The sequence below is a fragment of the Elephantulus edwardii genome, unplaced genomic scaffold (assembly GCF_000299155.1).
Source record: "Elephantulus edwardii isolate Elephantulus edwardi_28Jun2011 unplaced genomic scaffold, EleEdw1.0 scaffold00278, whole genome shotgun sequence".
NCBI lineage: Eukaryota > Metazoa > Chordata > Mammalia > Macroscelidea > Macroscelididae > Elephantulus > Elephantulus edwardii.
In genome coordinates, this window is record NW_006400028.1 from 3,294,922 (window position 1) to 3,302,722 (window position 7,801).

Below are 7,801 nucleotides of genomic sequence, written 5' to 3' on the forward strand. Positions count from 1 at the left end.
GGATTATGTAACATTTACAAATAATTTATTAGATGGGCACAGCAACATTATTGGGTCTTAAAAATCATACGGTTTAGTGAGAAAAAAGAAGAAAAACAATGATATATATCCAAATGTTGCTGTTGTTAGGTGCTATTGAGTTGAGTACAGCTCATAGTCATAGAGATCCTATGAACCATAGACCTGAACCCTGTCTTATCCTGTGCCGTCCTCGAACACTTGAACAATCTCAAACACTCTTGAGCCCATTGCTGCATTCACTGTCAATCCACCTGGTTGAGGTCTTCTCTTTTGCTGTCTTTCGACCTTTCCAAGCATGATACCCCTCTCTAAGTAATAGCTTCTCCTAGCAACATACCCCAAAAGCATGTGAGATGTAACTTTATCATCTTTTTTTTTATTCTGCATAACAAGTTTTATTTTTTAAAGGCATATATAGACTATAAACAAATTAAATATTTAATCATATCTTGACTTCTTCCAAATACTAGTTGTCCTAGAAATTGTTCCATTAAATTTAAAGTGTTTTGTTCAATAATCATCATCTTCATCAGAGTCCATTCCTTTTCTTCTGTTGAATGTAACTGTTGTTTTCTTTTCTGTTTGTTGGCTTACTTTTTCAAGGATTTCTATTAAACCTTGTTCTGATACCTTCCCGCTTAGTTGTCCATATCTTGCCATTTGTATAAGGTAATTCTCTACTGTTTTACTTTTTTCAGACTTTACGAGTGCTAAGTTACTTAACCTGGCCCGGGCTGACTGATCCAAAACCTGGGCTAAGATACTGTTCCTCATTTCTGCTTCCCTGTGCTTTGCTTCCTGTTGAGCTCCATCACCAGGATCCCCGTGCTTCGCCTGCAGTTCGGCCAGCCTCTGCTTCCGCAGTGCCTCCAGCTCCTCGACTGCCATGGCTCCACACTCCGGGCCAAGCAGCTCGGCGGACTCGCTGACCACCACCACCTCTCAGGGAGTGCTCGGCGCAAGCACGGCCCTCCGCACTTAACTTTATCATCTTTACCTCCAAGGAAAAGATCTTTTTGTTCTCTTGGCAGTCCATGGGATATTCAGTACTCTTTCTTAACACCACAGCTCGAAGCCATCAATTCTTCTTCTGTCATCCTTATTCATTGTCCAGCTCTCAGAAGCACAAGTGATTGAAAAGACCATGCCTTTAATACAGCATATCTTAGTCCTCAAACAAACATCATTGTTGCTGAATAATTTGGAGAGGTTCCTGACTGCAGACTTTCCAAACGCAATACATCTCCTGATCTCCTGACTTCTGGTACCAGGTATACTGGTTGTGGATTCAAGTAAGATGAAGTCATTGACAGTTTCAATCTTTTCTCTATCTATTGTGATGTCCCCTATCAGACTAATAGTGAGAATTTTTGTTTTCTTGCCATTGAGATACATACAATCCATATTGAAGGCTGCAGTGTTTGATCTTCTGCAGAAAGTGCTTAGAGTTCTCTTCACATTCAGTAAGCAAACTTGTGTCATCTGCATAATGAATGTTATTGAGGAGACTTCCTCCAATCCTGATGCCATATTCTTCTTCACAGAGTCTAGCTTCACGAATAAAATAAGCTTGGAGAGTAAATTATTGAATTTTATTTATTCAATGATTTAGTCATGTTGTTGTTGTTGTTGTTGTTATGTGCCATCGAGTCGCTTGCGACTCATAGTGACCCTATGCACAACAGCCCTAAACTCTGCTCTGTCTTGTGCCAATCGCACTGTCTCTGACACTCCCATCCCGATAACCCCAGTCACTGAATCAATCCACCTCATAGAGGGCCTTCCCCTCCTGCACTGTCCCTCCACCCTCCCGAGCATGATGTCCTTCTCCAAGGACCGGTCTCTCCTTACAACATGTCCAAAGTATGTTAAACGGAGCCTCAGAATCCTTGCCTCCAAAGAGCGACTCGGTTTAACCCTTTCCAGGATGAATCTGTTTGTTTTCCTAACAGTCCATGGTACTCTCAGTACTCTTCTCCAGCACCACAGCTCAAAAGCATCAATTCTCCTTCTATCCTCCTTGGTCATTGTCCAACTCTGTGATGCATAACAAGTGATTGCGAAGACCATGGCCTGTATCAGACGCACCTTAGTCTCCAGAGAGACACCACTGCTCTTCAGTATTTTATTTTAAAGAAACATAAACAGTGATTTTATAGATGGACCTCACTTGATGGTCTGTAAAGAATAACATTGACTACATCTGTGGAAAGAATGATTGGAGAAGCTGAATATCAGAAATCAGAACCAGACCAGGTGCAGACTGCGGAACAGATCACCAATCACGTGAAAACTCAAATTGAAGCTGAAGATTAAAACAAGTCCACAAGAAACAAAATATCACCATGGGTCTATTCTATCTGAATTTAAAAAATCATCTTAGAACAGATTTTATGCATGAATCACCAATTATTAAAGACCAGAGGAACTATGGAATAAAATCAAGAATATCATCCATGAAGAAAGCAAAAAGTCATTACAAAGACAGAAAAGAAAGAAGAGGGCAAAATTGCATTTGAGCATCAAGAAGCCAAAACAAAGGGAAGAGATGTTGAAGTAAAACAGCTGAACAGAAGATTTCAAAGGGCAGCTTGAGAAGATAAGGCAAAGCATTATAACAAAATGCAAAGAGCTGGAGTCTGAGAAGGAAAAGAGAAGAAAGAACTCACTTAGTATTTCTCAAGCTGAAAGAACTAAAAAACACATTTAAGCCTCAAGTTGCAATACTGAGAGATGCCATGGATAAAATCGTGAACGATTCAAGAAGCATTAAAAAAAGATGGAATAAATATACAGTCACCATACCAAAAAGAATCGGTCAACACTGAAAAATTTCAGGAAGCACCATATGAACAAGAGCCAGTGGAAAAAAGAAGAAGTTCAAGCTGTGCTGAAGACGCTGGGCAAGAAATAAGGAGCAAGGAATAGATGGGATATCGGTTGACATCTTTCAATTAGAAAATGCCACCCTGGATGTGCTCACAAGTCTATGCCAGGAAATTTGGAGGACAGCTGCTTGGCCAATTGACTGGAAGAGATCCATATTTGTTCTCATTTCTAAGAAAGTTGATAAAACAGAATGTGGGATCAAACATCAAGAAAACAAAGATTCCCATCACTGAACTTTTTGGCAGCATCATAATAGATGGTGAAGAAATCGAGATTGTTAACAACATCAGTTTGCTTGGCTCCACAATAAACACTCTTAGTACCAGCAACCAGGAAATCCAAAGACGAATTGCACTGGTCTGCTGTCAGGGACCTCTCCAGAGTATCGAAGAGCAACAGTGTAAGTCTGGAGACCAAGGTGCGCCTGATCCAGGCAATAGTCTTCACAATTACTTGTTATTCCTCAGAAAGATGGGCAATGACTAGGGATGATAGAATGAGAATGCATTCTAGCTGTGGTGCTAGAGAAGAGTATTGAATATACATGGACTGCTAAGCAAACAAACAGGTTCATCCTGCAGAGGGTGAAATCAGGCTGCTCTTTGGAGGCAAGAATTCTGAAGCTCCATCTGGCATACTTTGGGCATGTTGCAGAGAGAGATCAGTCCTTCGAGAGGGACATCATGCTTGGGAGGGTAGAGGGCGTAAGAGAGGAAGACCCTCATTGAGATGGATTGACTGGGACAGTGGGGGTAGGTGAGTCAAAGTCAAGGTTGGCTCAGGATAAGCTTATAAGGCAGGGTTCAGAGCTGTTGTACACAGGATTGCTATGTGTAGCAAGCAACTTGATGGCACATAACAACAACAGCATCATTAATTTCACATGCAAACAAAGTATTATCCAAAACAAAGACCATCCAAAACAGGCTAGAATAGTACATTGATAAGGGACTGCTAGAAGTTCACGGTGGGTTTAGAAGAGGTTGTGGCACCAGGGATATCATTGCTGATGTCAGATGGATCCTGGCTGAAAGCAAAGAATACTGAATGTCTGTCTTTGATAGACTATGCAAAGGCATATGACTGTGTGGATCACAACAAATTGTGGATAACATTGAGAAGAATGGGAATCCCAGAATGCTTAATCATGTTATATGAAACCTAGACCTAGACCAAGAAGCTGTTATCCAAAGAGAACAGGGAGCACCATGGTTTCAAATTAAGAAAGGTGTGCACCAGCATTATATCTTTTCTCCATACCTATTCAATCTGTGTGCTGAGCAAATAATTAATGAAGCTGGACTCTATGAAGAAGAATGTGGCATTAGGTTCAGAGGAAGACTCATCAACAACCTGAATTATACAGATGACACAAACTGGCTTGCTGAAAGTGAGAGGAAGTTATAAAGTACTTGTAGGAGAAGACAGACTACAGCCGGCAAAATGGATTGCATCTTTTTTTTTTTTGGATTGCATCTTAACATCAAGAAAACAGAGGTCTTTACCACTGGGCCAATGGGCAACAGTGTGATAGATGGAGAAAGGATTGAAGTTATCAATGACCTAATCTTGCTTCAAACCAGAATTAATACCCTTGCTACAGCAGTCAGGATATAAGGACATATATTGCTTTGGACAAGGCCATTGCCAGGGACTTCTCCAAAATATTGAAGAGTGATGATGTCTGTACTAAGGTGCGCCTGATTCAAGCCATGGCCTTTCCCATTACCCATTATGCATCTGAGAGCTGGACAATGAATAGAAGTGACAGATGAAGATTTGATGCCTTTATTTGTGGTGTTGGAGAAAAGTACTGAATAGCCCATGGATTGACAAAAGAAAAAACAGGTATGTCTTAGAAAGAGTGAAGCTGGAATGTTCCTTGGAGGCAAGGATGACAAAGCTTCATATCTCATACTTTGGACATGTTGATAGGAAAGGTTATTCCTTGGAAAATGATATCATGCTTGGAAAGGTGAAGTGTCAGCAAAAGAGAAGAAGACCTCCATGGAGATGGGTTGACAGTGACGGCAGCTATAGGTTCAAGTGTATCAGACGATGGCATAGGATAGGACAGAATTCAGATCTATTGTTCATAGGGTCACTATGAGCTGTGCTCAACAACAGACAGCAAGACCAGGCTGGCTAGGTAGGTAAAAAGGGTACAACCCTAATGCACACCTTTCTTAATTTTAACCATGCAGTGTTCCCTTGCTCTGTTTGCACAATAGCTTCTAGGTCTAAATCTAGGTCTAGGTCTAGGTCTCGGTTTTGCATGAACACCATCAAATGTTCCCATTCTTGTTAATGTTAGCCATAATTTGTTAAAATCTACCCAGTGTTTCAATGAAGCACAAGTAGACATTCTTTTGGTATTCCACACCCAATACCATTTGAAATTACACACACACACACACACACACACACACACACACACACATGCATGCACTCAAAAACATCAGAAGATATATAACACCAAAGAAGAGGAAAAAACCCTCAAAAAAGGCACTGTTCAACCACAAGATAAAGGTAAATAACCCCACTGAAGAATGGGTACAGAATATGAAGAGACTTTTCACCAAGGAAGACATTCAGATGACAAATAAACACATGAAGAAATGTTCAAAATCCCTAGATCTAAGAGAGATGCAAATCAAAACAACTATGAGATATCATCTCACCCCAGTAAGAACAGCAAAATTTAGCAGAACAGCAAACATCAAATGCTGGCGATATTGTGGAGAAACTGGAACCCTTATTCACTGTTGGTGGGAGTGTAAAATGGTGCAACCACTATGGAAGGCTGTATGGCGCTTTCTCAAAAAGTTGGAAATAGAAATACTATTTGACTTAGCAATTCGACTGCTGGGAATATATCCTAAAGAAACCAAAACTGCCACCCAAGCAGATATATGCACACCCATGTTTCTTGCGGCTTTGTTCGCAACAGCAAAGAGCTGGAAACAACCCAAATATCCATGAACTAATGAATGGATAGAGAAGCTGTGGTATAGCCACACAATGGAACACTATGCTGCATTGAAAAAACAAGGAACTCATTAAATATTAAGCAAAATTAATGATCCTGGAGGACATTATGCTAAGTGAAATATGTCAGTCACAAAAGGACAAATATTGCATAGGGTCACTGTTGTAAAATGGAATTGACATCAGGGTTGAGGGAAGGCAGAGAAGGAGTGGAGGGATGATGTAAACTGCATTGAAACAGATGAGGGAGAGAACTGTTTAAAAGGGATACATGATTGGGTATTATTGTCATGACAGGAGTCCAGAATGAAGGCTGCACAGTGGAGTGGACTTGAGGGGAGGGATTGCATAACAATGAAAGATTTTTTTCTTTTACTTTTCAAGAAGAAGAGTGAATTGGGGGAGGGGCAGGGAAAAAAGTGCAACAATGAATGAGTGGAAACCCTAAGTCTCTGTAAACTTTCATTAAAATAAAAAAAGAAGGCTCTGTTGCTATGTACATTGAGTCATTGAGTCGACTACAATTAATAGTGATTCTTTGTAAAACAAAACTGAACCTTGCTTTATGCCGCACTTATGTTCTCTAATATGCTCAAACCCATTGTTCCAGTCATTGTGTCAATCTTACTGAGGATTTTCCTCTCCTTCTCTGACCCCTCCACCTATCCTAGCACAGTGTCTTTTTTCCAAGGACTGACTGATTAGTCTTTAAACTGACACTGTTATTTTTTAGCAATTTGGAGAAATCCTTGACAGCAGACAATATGTCTTTTGATTTCTTAACACTACTGCTACCATGGGTATTAATTGTCAATGCAAGTGAAATGAAATCATTGAAAACTTTAATCTTTTTTTCTCCATCTATCATGATGTAGCAACTCGACAGCACATAACAAACAGCAACATCATGATGTTGCCTATTGCTCCAGTGGTAAGGATTTTTGTTTTCTTTAAGTTGGGATGTGATTCATAAACTTTGATCTTGTATAATAAGGGAGATCAGAATTTACCAGCCTTGGGACAAAAATGGACACATTTCCTTCCATATGATTTATAGCCTCAGGAACACAATGGAGTGCCAGCTATGAGTATGTTCCACCTCGAGAGAAATGAGTTTTGATAAGCATACTATAAACAACAACCCAACAACCTTCAGAAACAAAACTGAGGTTACAGAATCTAATTCTGGTTTGTGCAATTCTGACATAGAGGGCCTGGAATGCTGTCCTACATGCTACCACACACAATAGCCTGATTCATGACCATGAGGACAGTATCTATGGCTGAGTATCCTGTAGCTGTGTTCTTTGAAGGGGAAGACTTTGTCTTCCAGTCAGCTTTGCACCTAATAAGAGTCCCTGGTATACAACAGACTCTCAATAAGTACTTTACTCCCTGCTGTAGAGTAGGTTTGATTCAGTGACCCTCCATTGTGTTTCTAAAACCGTATTTTTTTTCCCCATTCTGACTGGCACAGGAGGAGATCTCCCCTCCTTCTCCAATGGAGCATCTGGTGGATTTGAACCGTGTACCTTTGGGATTGCAGCATAGCTTCTTGCCACTGGGCTACCAGAGCTCCCTTTAAAAGTGTAAGTCTTAAGGGGAAGAGATTGTTCATCTTTCTCCCTTGGATTTGGTAATGGATTTGATCCACTGAAAACTTGCAGCCTTTGATTAGCAGTGCAACTTGCTACAGACAGTGTCACCAGAGCTTATACCAGTAATTATCAGTTGAATGAATAAGAAACATTGGCTTATCTGGATTTTTTAAAAAAATATATGTAACAACAATTGGTATAGATTATATGGAGTTATTTCTACTATTGCAATTTTTCTGGAAGTTTTAAATTATTTCAAACTGAAAAGTTTAAAATGTACACTTAATGGGTTTGTAGAAAGAAGC

The 7,801-nt window shown here is 40.1% G+C and overlaps 1 pseudogene; it reads right to left on the reverse strand.

Moving 5' to 3' along the window:
• Positions 1-531: 531 nt before the first annotated feature.
• LOC102851512 lies at positions 532-909 on the reverse strand (annotated as a pseudogene).
• Positions 910-7,801: the final 6,892 nt, after the last annotated feature.